At 41.7% G+C, this 13,951-nt stretch overlaps 1 protein-coding gene and 1 long non-coding RNA gene across 2 annotated transcripts in view; both read left to right on the forward strand.

Moving 5' to 3' along the window:
* LOC142107037 (complexin-4-like) overlaps positions 1–13,951 on the forward strand; it is a 260,451-nt gene that overhangs the window by 61,066 nt on the left and 185,434 nt on the right. The window lies entirely within an intron of this gene.
* LOC142107032 (uncharacterized) lies at positions 2,180–2,810 on the forward strand. Its single transcript, XR_012679852.1, has 3 exons — positions 2,180–2,228; positions 2,303–2,526; positions 2,616–2,810. It is a non-coding gene; the product is annotated as an uncharacterized LOC142107032 (long non-coding RNA).

Here is a 13,951-nt window from a genome sequence, read left to right on the forward strand (position 1 = left end):
CAGAACCTATAATGGTGCACATTTGGTTAAAATTTTATAACTAATATGTGTTTTTGGCTTATTACATTATAATCCGGATGTGAGGTGTGACCCTACTGTACCGTGCTTGGCCTCTTCTCCATTGCCTTTTAACCAACAGCGTTACTTAAATTTATAATGATAATAATAAAAATTGGTAAATCAAATCACAGACACAAACCAGTTTTTCTTTTAACTAAACAATTTTTATATACAAATGAAATCAAAATAAAACATGTAACATTGTCCAACTCAAAAAAATCTAACATTTTTTTTTAGATATTTCATTTTTTTTTTTTTTTTTTTATTTTTCTTTATATTTTTTATATTTTTTTCCTCTTTCTTGAGCTCCATCAGTAGCCTCTGGCTGTGTGGCCTGGTGGGACCAATAAACTCCTCATATGCTGCAAAAAACGAAAGACAACAATTTAGTTAATGCACTCTTAATACATTCATGTGGTGAAATGCTAGGTCTAGGTTCCTGTACATGTGTGTATGCATTTTGCAAGCTCGGTATAGTGCAGAAATGGGATGTTACCCAAAAACTGGCCCCATTTTTTTAATTCTGCTGAATGTAGGAGTAATATGAAGTATATACTATAATTGTGTGTTGTTTTTTTATACATTTTCTTCCTTGAAAATGCTGCCAAGCAGAGTTTCACCCTCTAGGATGCATTTTTTAAGACAGCCACCTGCACACAAGACAAGAAGTTGGGGGGGAGGGCAGTTTCTCCATTGGGGGAACTTAGGATGGCTTCTACTGTGAATGGGCAGGGAAAACTGTTTTATCATGTCCTACGTCTATTTCGTAAAACACAAAAAAAAGTTTAAACACAACTATATGAAAATTACCATGTACTTACTTTCTTCCACCAGCACCTGTGGCTGCTGAGAGGGGGGTTCAGGCTGGTTCTGGAAGAGCAGTGGTGTAGTGGTTAGGTCATCACCAACCACCAACTCCTCCTCCACCGGCGATTCCTCCGCCACCGCTGACTCCTCCTGTGGCTCCTCTCTTTCAACTTTCGCCTTTACCCCTGCCGCCTCCTGTGGGAACACCTCTTCTTGATTGCGGCAGTGGTGTCGGGAGCTGCGTTGGCATCCTGCTAGAGAGCATGATGTGTTATCTTACTTGTAATTTTTTATTTTCTTCAACATACACAAACATGCAGCTAATGGTAGCTTTCAATGGTAAATGCCAGTCATGTCAACTAAATGAAATGGTTAACATTTGAAACAAAATAACCATAATACTTATATATAGTAGAAACTATATATAATAATAATAGTAATAATAATGATATTATTATTGTGGTAATGGACACAAAATAGGTATGGCAAATATGTCTCCATATTTTCTGTGTGCTGAAAATATTATATTGGCATATTATATAGTGTTTTGGCCAGACTTCCGAGTATGTATTTCTGCCCTCAATTCTGCGAGGAGGTCGGCTGCCCTCTCCGCAAATCGCTCTCTGCGCTGCAATTGAACGATGCAGCGACGCCTTCCTAATTGCAAGTGCAGGCATCTGCGTATGGCTCGATACCCATTCAGTTTCTCTTCATTGCTCACATACCGCCCTGCGTATTCAAAACAACGGTCCAGCATTGCTGTAAGAACCCGCAGTTCGGTACGTGAGAATGTTGCCGCTCTCATTTTGTCTCACAATTGACACTTTAATATCCTGCTCACCTATTGGTTCTCAGTGCAAGTCGGTGCGTCTGCACATCCAGCACGAAACCATTACTAAGATGGCTGACTCAACTGTCAATTACTTTTAAGCCTAAGGGAGGGCCTAGCGTTCTGGCGCCTATGCAAGAGAACGCACCGGCAGTACTATAAAAACTTACACTGCATGCGATAGTCGACCCTGACAATTTATGCATGGACAAAGTTTTTGCTATCGGGAATCGTATTTAATTGGTTGATTTTGAGGTAAGTAACATGGTCCTAGGTCTGCAACCTGACATAGCATATAATGAGAAGGAATAATTGCACTTTCTTTTTTCTTCTTTAGTTTTCCATTGACATTTGTGGGTCACAGCACATTAACAGCGCAGGATAACTCTCCATTTTGTGGTTAGTAACATGGGCCTAGGTCTGCAACCTGACATAGGATATAAGGAGAAGGAATAATTGCACTTTCTTTTTTCTTCTTTAGTTTTCCATTGACATTTTTGGGCCACAGCAAAGGATAACCCTCCATTTTGTGGTAAGTAACATGGGCCTAGGTCTGCGCCTTTTTGGTATAGTGATGGACTAAACTTATTTTATTTAAATTTGTAGACATGTCTGAACAAGAAGCAAATCAGCCTTCCGGATCATCATCTGTTGGGGCGACAAAAACACGCCAGCCCAATTTTACTAAATCGAAAATTTACATTTTGGTGGAATTGGCTGTTGATAGGCTCCACTCCACTCATCTCGGCAGGATCCAAAGCAAGAATATTGGAAGAAATCACAAATGAGGTCAATGCCGTGGCTCCAATAAGAAGCAAGGTCCAGAAAAGGTAAATATGGAAGCTCTTTGTTCTTATATAAAATGTGTCAAGGTTTTGGGGATAATTTCATCCTTCTAATGTGTCTATTTTGCACACAGGTGGTAAGAGTTGCTTTAAAGACAAAATTACAGAGCACCGGAGGCATGCACAAAGGACAAGCGGTGGACCTCCAGCACAACTTGAACTAACTGCATTGGAGACCAGGGCATTGGCCTGTTTGGATGCGGAGATGGTGCAAGGTGTGGGCCGCATTGATACTGGACGTAGCCCACCCATCAGCGAGCCTATCACAGCTCCAGGTATATACATACATATATTATATATATATATTATATAAATAATTATATATATAATTAGAAATCCAATTAGGGAAATGAATCCCAATGATGATGTTAACTCCCGGATTAACCGGAGTGTCATGTGTAGGAGTATGAACAAAAAGGAGTCAGGTTCTTTTAGCTTGATATAGATGCTTGTACCTCTTTATAATAGTTATCATTCCATCCCAAAACAGAGCAACTAAATGGAAGTCTCTTACCGATACTGAAGGCCCTCCGGAAGTGTTGCAAGCACTTCAGAAGCTTCAGTATGTCGAACGCATACAAATACAAGTCCTGTGGGTTCCACTGTACAATTTCCTTTGCGATAGAAACATTCAGTGTAGGTTGCTCTGTAGGAATGTAATAGTACCGCTGTTCAGACTGAACTGATCGTTTGTCACAGGAGGTAATCAATCCGGATACCAAGACCACCCTAAGCTCAGTTTAGATGCACATCTGACGCGTTTCGTCCTGAAAGGATTAGGACTTTCTCAAAGCTGATTTTAGCGATGTCAATTACCCTTATTCAAAGAGCTAAAGAGGTGTGGTTATGGAACAAGGAACCATATTTAAAGTGACCATCTCCTCAATTCGGTCACATCCTAAAGGATATGAATAAGATGTGAACATGCAGCAATAGTATTGAAACTAACAAATGAAACTATACATGAAACACATATGTTGTGATTGGCATAAAATATACATGTCTGCAATAACACACATTTATAATAACTAATAAAAATAAAAATAAAATATAATCAAATACACTTGCAGAAATCTCATGCATTCCCATGCCCATGAATATAAATAAAATAAAAATAAAAATTAAACACCTGTAGAGATCCAGAAACATAACAACATGTCCGTATATACACACATACTACGTTCTAGACACATAACTACATACATATGTGCCCCAATGACCTATATCATGTTGTCAAATAAAATGGCCACCTATATAAAAATATACAGTAACTCCAGACCTGTTTCACTGAAGAACAGGGCCAAGAAAATACATAACCATCCAAATATATAAAAGATTGATATGGGTATACATACATGAAATAAAATAAGAGCCCATTAAAAGGAAGGCTCTAAAAATAGGATCTAACTTTGCATACCCAGTAGATGTTATTCTACACAAGTGAAATCTATTGCTTCGTTTAGACCTTTGGGAGACAATGTTCCAAGTTTAAAGATCCAAGCAGATTCATTAATACACAATTTCTTGAATCTATCACCCCTCCTCATGGTTATTTTGGTGTGTTCAAGACCTACTACTGTAAGACAGTTTGGATTATTTGCATGTACTTCTGAAAAGTGCCTAGGAGACATTTACATTATACTTACACCAACAAGTGGGTTAGCCAAACTCATAATGGGGCTGAAAAAAAAACCCACATACATATGTCTCAGAGGGGAATAAGAAATTATTCCTTATCCTTATATTCTATGTCAGGTTGCAGACCTAGGCCCATGTTACTTACCACAAAATGGAGGGTGATCCTGTGCTGTTAATGTACTGTAACCCACAAATGTCAATGGAAAACTAAAGAAGAAAAAAGAAAGTGCAATTATTCCTTCTCCTTATATGCTATGCTGTTAATGTGCTGTGACCCACAAATGTCAATGGTATTAAAGTAATTTTATCGTTTTCCAATAAGCATTCTCTAAGCGATTTCTTGTGCTTCCAAAGCACAAACAATTTATTTAGCAGATGCAAAAGTTCTAGCAGTTCAATACAGGATTATAATACAGTACAGCCGATACCAAAGATACATACTTACCGCTGCGCCCGCCTGCGCTATCTGCGCTCCGCTGGTACCAGCTACAGTACTTTCCTTCAGAATACTGTGGTCAGAGAATGGCTGGGCTAGTACCAGCAAAGCTGTAATATATACACTCAGTGTTACAGAGAAAACAATGCAGATGATGTGGCTTGCTTCTATAGGTCCAGGCTTCAGGAGGGTCCATGTAATGCAGGTCATAGGCCATTTCAAAGAACACCTTCCAAGGGTGGGGGTCTGCTCTCCAGATGACCAGAAACCAGTTTAAGCTAGTCTATTTGCATTATACAGTCAGTATCACTTTAAACATTTATTCCCTAACATCGCTAACTATAGTATGCAATGTGCGATCTCTTCGGCGAATGAACCGGACAACTGCTGATGAAAAGGGGATTAAAATGATACTAAACATTCCTGCAACCTGAACCTTAAATATCACTAAAGTGTACATATAATATATATATATATATAACTATAAACTAAATACTATCTGCTCATAAATCACTTTGGAATGGAACCCTTATAAATATGAACACATTGCGTTCTTTCCCGTATGTGACGCGTCTTCCACCCTTTGTTGGGGAACCGAAATCCATATGCGTTGTGTATCATCTGGTTACGTAACCTCTGCTGTGAGCCCCCAAAGTATTAAAGTAATTTTATCGTTTTCCAATAAGCATTGTCTAAGCGATTTCTTGTGTTTCCAAAGCACAAACAATTTATTTAGCAGATGCAAAAGTATTAGCAGTTCAATACATGATTATAATACAGTACAGCCGATACCAAAGATACATACATACCACAGTGCTAGCTGCGCTCCGCTGGTACCAGCTACAGTACTTCACTCCAGAATACTGTGGTCAGAGAATGACTGGGCTAGTACCAGCAAAGCTGTAATATATACACTCAGTGTTACAGAGAAAACAATGCAGATGATGTGGCTTGCTTCAGGAGGGTCCAGTGTAATGCAGGTCATAGGCCAGTTCAAACAACACCTTTCAAGGGTGGGGGTCTGCTCTCCAGATGATTCTCCCGCCCAGAAACCAGTTTAAGCTAGTCTATTTGCATTATACAGTCAGTATTACTTTAAACATTTATTCCCTAACATCGCTAACTAGAGTATGCAATGTGCGATCTCTTCGGCGAGTGAACCGGACAACTGCTGATGAATAGGGGATTAAAATGATACTAAACATTCCTGCAACCTGAACCTTAAATATCACTAAAGTGTACATATAATATATATATAACTGTAAACTAAATACCATCTGCTCATAAATCACTTTGGAATGGAACCCTTATAAATATATAAATAAAATGAATGTGAGAGTACGAGTGTATGTGTGCGTATTTTATCGTGCGATCGCGCCGTGCCATGTGTTACGTGCATACTGATCGCAATCGCATGATAAAAACAATATTAACCAATATACTTTCATTCATCCAATTATACGACTTCGACAATGGGAAACTAAAGAAAAGATAGGAAAAATGAAAAACTAGTAAACAGCCCCACCAAGGAAACTATTACATCTGTTACATGAAACAAAGTATTACACACAAAAAAATACATATCTCAGAGGGAAAGCCCCCCAAAAATAATAAAATGATAAACAATAGGCTAGCAGTAAACAGACACTTTCAAAAATAATCAAACAAATAAACCCTAGTAATACCTTAACGATATGATCCTGTCCCCAATTTAAGTGTGTTAGTGGTTCAGCAATGATAGATAAACTAGACCCTGAGCAGGTGCATAGAATACGCTGCCAAACACGACACCATTGCATGCGTTCGCAGAAGTCTGATTTTGATGTTGGCACACGGGAACGCCCTCATTGTAAATTGACTATGGCACCACGTCCCGTTACCACCCTGTTAACGCCGTAAAGTCGTAGGTCGTCACAAATGGCAATTGCGTTCACACCCGTAGAGCTTTCGCGTTTGGAAAAGTGTGTTCGCTCGACTGCTGAGCATGGGTACAACACTTTTGCGTATGGTAAGCGCTTAAAATGGACATACATCCCTTAATGACTCAGGGCCAATGTGTCTTACTAGCTTGTTTTGATGATGGTTTGCTATTGTCTCTCTGGGAGGGAGGAAGAACTTGGAGGTATATTTATTTGGAAAATAGCAAGAATTAGGTTCTTAATAGAGAAAATAGTTTAGGGTAAGATGGGCAAAAATGAGACCTATGAAGAGCTGCCCCCCTCCCACCATCTGTCTGAAGAATCTGGATATATCATTTTGTGCCTTGCTGCTACAATAGTACTGTGATGATGTGTGGTTCCCACATCACTCAGACACGGTATTAGAGGAAAAATAGAAGAATTATTCATTTTGCAGAACAGGATTAAATACAGCATGGCCCCTTAACGATAGCAGGTCCAACAAGTAAGGAAATCAGTTCAAATAAATCCAGTGGGGTATGTACAGCACAGCCCCCTTAACAGTAGCAGGTCCAGCAAGTGAGGAAATCAGTTCAAATAAATCCAGTGTGATAGGTTCCACACCACATCTCTGGCAGAGCATCACCTCTTGGCCAAAGTCAGTCACTTTCATCTCCAGCTCCCAGGGTAGCCCTTTATTATCACCTCTTAATCCCATCTTGGGAACTGCCTGCCCAAGGGAGTTGCAAAAGGTCTCGATTAATAGGCTTCTCACAATATCCAACCCCCTCCCCTACCTCCCCAGTTGTCCTCCCTAAGCTGTCTGTAGAGCTCACTGGTGGACAATAGGTAGCAAACAGAAATAACAATGGTAGCTTAATTCACTCAACTCCTGAGTGTTCCCTGTGGAGGTGGAATTTAACCCCTGAAGTTCCAAGGAGATGTTATAGTTTCAACACTGATACTTCCTGATAACAACATGGCAAAAAGTGCAGTCCGGGTATGGATTAGATTAAGGAATTGTAACGCTGGTTCCATACACCATACCCGTTTCATTACAAGTACCATCTATATAGTAATTTATAAACTTTCTCTTTGAACATAACAGAGACCGAGCTAGAGGCAGTAATCTCTTGGATCTCTGCCCAATCCTCATTGTTAAGTGTCTCATTACCTCTCATGCTAGTTCATGAGGCTCATTGGGGGATGAACTAGGGACAATTAAGTCATAATGAAGAGTGGAGATTAATCCTCCTACTGCTCCGACCCTCTCCCTTGCTAAACAATCCTTCTTTAAGTCCCTCATTTCTTCCCAGCCCTCTAATCCCCACCGCCTCTTTGCCACATTCACCTCTCTCCTCACCCCTCCCCCTTCTCCTATCCCACTCTCCCTCTCCGCTACTGATTTTGCCTCCTTTTTCTCCTACAAAATTGAGGCCACCCGTTTTGATATCTCCTCCTCCCTTTCCTCTCTTGCCCCCCTCTCCGCTCCTCCCTCCCCCGTGTCCCACCCTGGTGCTCCTTCCACCCTACTTTGGGCGATGAAGTCCACTCCCTCATTCTTTCCTCTCCCCGTCTACCTGCCACCTGGATCCCATCCCCTCTCACCTTCTTCGCTCCCTCTCCCCCACTGTCTGTGGCTACTTAGCTCACCTCTTCAACTTGTCTCTCACCACTGGCACTGTCCCCTCCTCCTTCAAACATGCCATTATCTCTCCTATTCTCAAAAAAACTAATCTTGATCCCACCTCACTCGCCAATTACCGCCCCATTTCTCTTCACCACTTCGCCTCCAAACTCCTGGAGCGAATTGTTTACAATCGCCTCACCTGTCACCTCTCTGACTATTCCCTCCTTGACCCCCTCCAATCTGGCTTCCGCCCCCTCCACTCTACTAAAACCACCCTGACCAGTGTAACTAATGATCTCCTGTCTGCTAAATCCAAGGGTCAATTCTCCCTGCTCATCCTCCTGGACCTATCTGCAGCCTTTGACACCGTAGACCACCCCCTCCTCTTGCAGACCCTTCACTCTCTCGGCCTCTCTGGTTCTGTCCCTACTTGGTTCACCTCTTACCTCATCAACCGCTCTTTTTCTGTATCCATTTCTGGTTCATCCCCCCCCCCCTCTGCCCTCCAAGTAGGAGCCCCTCAGGGCTCTGTTCTTGGCCTTCTACTCTTCTCACTCTACACTTCCTCCCTCGGTGCTCTCATCACCTCATTCGGCCTTCAGTATCACCTATACGCTGATGATATTCAACTTTACATCTCTTCTCCTGATCTTTCCCCCTCCCCTCCTCTCTCGTGTATCTGACTGCCTCTCTGCCATCTCCTCTTGGATGTCCTCACGTTTTCTCAAAATTAACATTGCTAAAACCGAACTCATTGCTTTCCCTCCATCTAAATCCTCATCCCATCTGGATCTCTCCATTACTGTTAACAACTCCACCATCTCCTCTGTTCCCCAACTCCGCTGTCTGGGCATCACCCTCGACTCCTCCCTCTCTTTTGCCCCCCACATTCTATCCCTTGCCCAATCCTGTCGCTTCCAACTTCGTAATATCACCCGCATCTGGCCCTTCCTTTCTCATGAAGCAACCAAAACCATCGTCCACGCGCTTATCATCTCCCGGCTGGACTACTGCAACCTTCTCCTCACTGGCCTCCCCCGCTCTCGCCTCGCCCCCCTTCATTCTATACTCAGTGCAGCTGCGAGGCTCATCTTCCTTTCCTGCCGCTCCTCTTCTGCTTCACCTCTCTGCCTTGCCTTTCACTGGCTCCCCTTCCCCTACCATATCCTTTTCAAACTTCTTACCCTCACCTACAAGGCCCTCTCCCACTTTACTGCCCCCTATATCTCCAATCTCCTCTCCATCCACACTCCCGCCCGTTCCCTGCGTTCGGCCAATGACCGTCGCATCTCGTCCACTCTGATCACCTCATCCCACTCCAGAATTCAAGACTTCTCCCGAGCTGCCCCACTGCATTGGAATGACCTCCCACGCTCCATCCGTTTGTCCCCTAACCTGTGCTCCTTCAAACGGGCACTCAAAACCATTCTCTTCCCTAAAGCCTACCAGCCTTCCACCTAACCCTCTCTCCATGCTCGATCTCATCTCCTGGCTCCTCCTCTGCAGAGGTGTGCGCTTGTTCCCCTCCTCTGACTCCCTTTGTGCCGTCTGTCTGTTTCCCCTCCCTTTAGGATGTAAGCTCTTATGAGCAGGGCCCTTCTCCCTCCTGTCTCTCTACCTTCTCTTCTGCTCCAACTCCATTATATTTGCTTTGCCTGGAGTCTCGGAAGTCCTGGTATTACTCGTTTATATTTCTGTACTGTTATTCCCTGTACTGTCCATTGTTTGTACTGTGTTCGGCGCTGAGGAAACCTTGTGGCGCCTTATAAATAAATAATAATAATAATAATCCATGCCTGCCAAAGACAAAGCTTTTCCACAGTGGTGAGAGATCTAAGAGTGGGACATTTATTTAAATTTTACTCTGGTAGCTTCTGAGTTGCATAAACTGATTATATCAAATTTGGATTGAATGAGAGAGAATGTGCTATCTTAGGTTATATCATTCATTTATGTTAGACAACCCAGTAGCCAGGGGCCAAACTAAGTTGGAGAAAGGCATACAAAAAATTCTGAGTTTGTCAGGATCTGCCTGCAAGCCATTTGCATTCCATGCAAATTTGCCTGGCAGCTCCTGCCTTTTGGATTTTATTATTGTTATATATATATTGTGGTAGTACCTCTCTACACTTAAGATGCTGCTATTGTGCCTTCCTTGTTTGTACTAGGGGTTAACCTCCTCATTAATTATTCCTTGCACCTGGGTGTGTCCCTACTTATACCTGTCACTCCCAGCATACATTGCTGATTATTGTTGTTCCATGTTATTGTTGCTTTTCCATGCTGCTGTGCTTCTGGTTTACCTGCTGCCTGGGATCTCTTAATATCACCTGCTTACCTGCATCAGCCATGAACCCAGTATTTACTTTCTGCATTTCCCTGCAATGCTCATTACTACACCATCTGGTCTGTACTTCCCATGTGTTTCACCATATTCCTGGCTCTTTAGCTGTATTCCTGCATTGAAGTGTGACAGAGTTGTTGTTAAGAGGTACAATTGGAGAGGGTGGGGGATAAACTGTATCTATGATTAGCATGGTTCCAATTCATCAAGGAATGCAAAGCTATCAGGTTTTGTGATAGGACTTTAGGTAGCTAGAGAAGGGAGGAAGGAGAGACTATACACAGACCTTTGACCACAATCAGAATCCACATTACAGCAGGTCTAAGACTTTTCCATAAGATGCATTCATTGAGTTGTGTAGCATCGGAAATTCTTGATTGCCATACATTGAAATTGTGAGACTCGCTGCAGAACCTGTAGCCTCACTCGTGGATAATGTCCTGCTTATATGAAATGTAAAGTGTAGAGTTGCAGGAACTTGAAAACATGGGAAGAAACAAGCCGATGTCTAGGGACTGAAACAGATAACGTGGTCAGGTACAGGCAAAAGGTCGGGGCTGGCAGCAAGCAAGGGTATCCAAATTACAAGGCAGATGTCAGGGCAAACTGCAAACAATCAAGGTCCAGGAAACAAGGCAAGGGTCATGCACAGTAAATCAACCCAAAGTTTCAGCACAACAGACAGGAGCATATCAGCTATCAGGAACTGAACGCTATAACCGGCAGGGAGGCTAAGCCCTCCCTGCCTTAAATACATAGATGATCCAATCAAGGGATTGGAGGCACCCTAATCAGCCACAGAGGGCTGTTAAATAATTAAGCATCTTGCGCATGCGCCCGGCTGCTCAACATGCTGTCAGGAAAGAGTGTCCCGACCGTTGCCCTGGTAATGACCGGGATGGAGGGGAAGTGACATAGTCATGGTGATGTCCGGGATGCAGATGGGAAGAGCACAGAAAGTTGCGACGGCACGGGGCACCACCGCGGCTCGCAACAGGTGTTTAGTGAGATGAGCTGAGACTTGAAATGTTAGGGAGTAAGTTATTCGTCAAGTATCCATCAAACTCATCAGTTGCTAATCCTGATTGAGTTGAAATTTTGAGAAAATTACATAGAGTGTCGTAAAACTCGCAAAATTTCTTTACTATCTCCATTGGATTCTTTGTTCAGGACCAAGTTTCCTTTTTTTATTTTTTTTCTATGAAACTGAGAGCTCTTTCTTGCCTAAATTTTCTCACAAACATAGTGTTCGCCTTACTGATATTATCGTAAAAGTGTTGTTTGAGTTCTTTTAGTATATTTCTGTGAGAAAGAAGGGTGTTGTGTTGGCCTAAGGGTTTTGTTTTAGAGAAGATTCTAGTAGAGAGTAGTTTATGTTGTTCTAATAAAAATTATATTTGTTTTTCTAATGAGGTCACTTCTTGGGCTGCAAGTTTTCGGAAGTTCATCCCAAGTTGAGGAGCTGGCCTCTTATAGTGGTCTTATGAGCTTCCCATAAGACACCTATCGCAATTTTGAGAGGGGAATTTTCATTGAAATAGTCAAATGGCATTTTTAATCTTAGAGAAGGCTGAAACATTTAGATGTAGGGAATCATCTAGATGCTATATATAGGGGGTTGTGGAAGAACAAAATATGTCTATGGATGTATACTCCACATGGTCTGCCCAAGAGAAAAGCATTGTTACTTGCTAACAAATGCATGATGTGGACAGTGGCAGATCCAGGGAGGGGGGTTTAGTTTCCACTTTGTGTAAGAGGCGATTTATCTAAAACTGGATTTAGAGAAATATTAAAATCACCACCTATGTTAACATAGCCCTGTCCAACTCGCTGAATGCATTTGAATAGTGTGGTGAAAAAAGAGTCCTGAACCTGAATTAGAATGTATGTGGGAACCAGGGTGACCACATCAGAGTGGAGAGTGCCAAACACTACAAACAAGTAACCCTATGGGTGTGAATGTGTGCTAATTATCAAGAATGGAACCCCAATATGTGTTAGGATTGCCACAGCCCGCTTTTTACAGCCTTCCAAAGCAGAGAAGGTCTGGGAAAACTCCAAAAACATGCTAGTAGGTTAATTGGCTAGTGACAATTTAAACTCTAGTCAGAGTGTGTGTGTGTGTGTGTGTGTGTGTGTGTGTGTTAAGGAATTTAGACTGTAAGCTTCAATGGGGGAAGGGACTGAATGTACAGCGCTGCGGAATTAGTGGCGCTATATAATAAATGATGATGATTAGTGGAGGAAAGAGGTTAGGCGTAACTTATAGGGAAACAGGGGTGAGTGGAGTGACATAAGATAAGGTTGTGAAGATGGAAAGGGTAGGGGAGATATTAGGTTTTTTGAAGGAGAAGAGGGGGCAGGAGAGAGATCTTACTTTCAGTGGTATGTATACTACATTGTAACAGCAATAAAGAAAAGAGATTAAGAACATGATTCATCTAGGGAAGTCTGTTTGTTTTCCGTATCTTGCGTGAAATCGGACCTCACTCCAATGAACGCAATTGCATGCAATTAATTTCCAAACGCAAATGACACTTGTGACTGCCTACGGGAAGGGAAGGGGCAGACTAACGTATCTCAAGTGCAGTAAGGGCATTCCCACACAGATGCATACAAGTCAAGTTCTGGCGTAGTACGCTTCATTTTAGATATAGGGTTTGCACCCGCTCAAGAGCAGGTGTCACTGATGGTGGATAAATGACCAAACACTGCATTGCCTCTCACAATATATTGGGATGATTGCTAATACATTTGCACACTTAACACCCCTCATTTCATCAAACACTATATAAGACCAGTGGAGGGAGACTCCTATTGTGCCATTTTTATATTAACAAGGACTGTGTTAAGAGGTAGATATATCTTTCACATATGTGTCTTAGTATCAACAAAACAAATTGATTTTATTATATTTAAAAAGCAAGGATAACATATGCAGATATTTTAAATTGGCTTTCTGAAATTTGCATTGCAAAATAATTATATAAATGCAAAAAATCTTAGTTTCCTTGTTGCACTGAAAATTATATACATCAAATTCATAAACAGTTCAATACATATAAGCCACAAAAATAAATAAAATCCAATGGCAAATAGCAGCTCCTTTCTTCTAAACTTTCACACTTGAAATGGAATAATCTAGGATCAAAAGACATAGGAAGATAAATGATGAATGATATCACAGTAGTGTGTACTCTGGAACGACGAACAATTATTGTTCCAAAGCACATGAAATCATTGATCGAGATTTTCAAACTGACTTGAAAATATCGTTCAGCAATGGAACTATGTCTGTACAATACTGCAGTGTAAATGCACTCACGATCAGGACCTCCAAAGAGTTTAGAAGAGCTTGATGTTTTCAGCTAATGGTTATGACAGATAAAGAGTACAGATCTGAAGGTAAATCTTGTAAAACATGTATAGTGTGTACACATGAATCAGCATGCTGATTGGGA

The sequence above is a fragment of the Mixophyes fleayi genome, chromosome 1, assembly GCF_038048845.1.
Source record: "Mixophyes fleayi isolate aMixFle1 chromosome 1, aMixFle1.hap1, whole genome shotgun sequence".
NCBI classification, from domain to species: Eukaryota; Metazoa; Chordata; class Amphibia; order Anura; family Limnodynastidae; genus Mixophyes; species Mixophyes fleayi.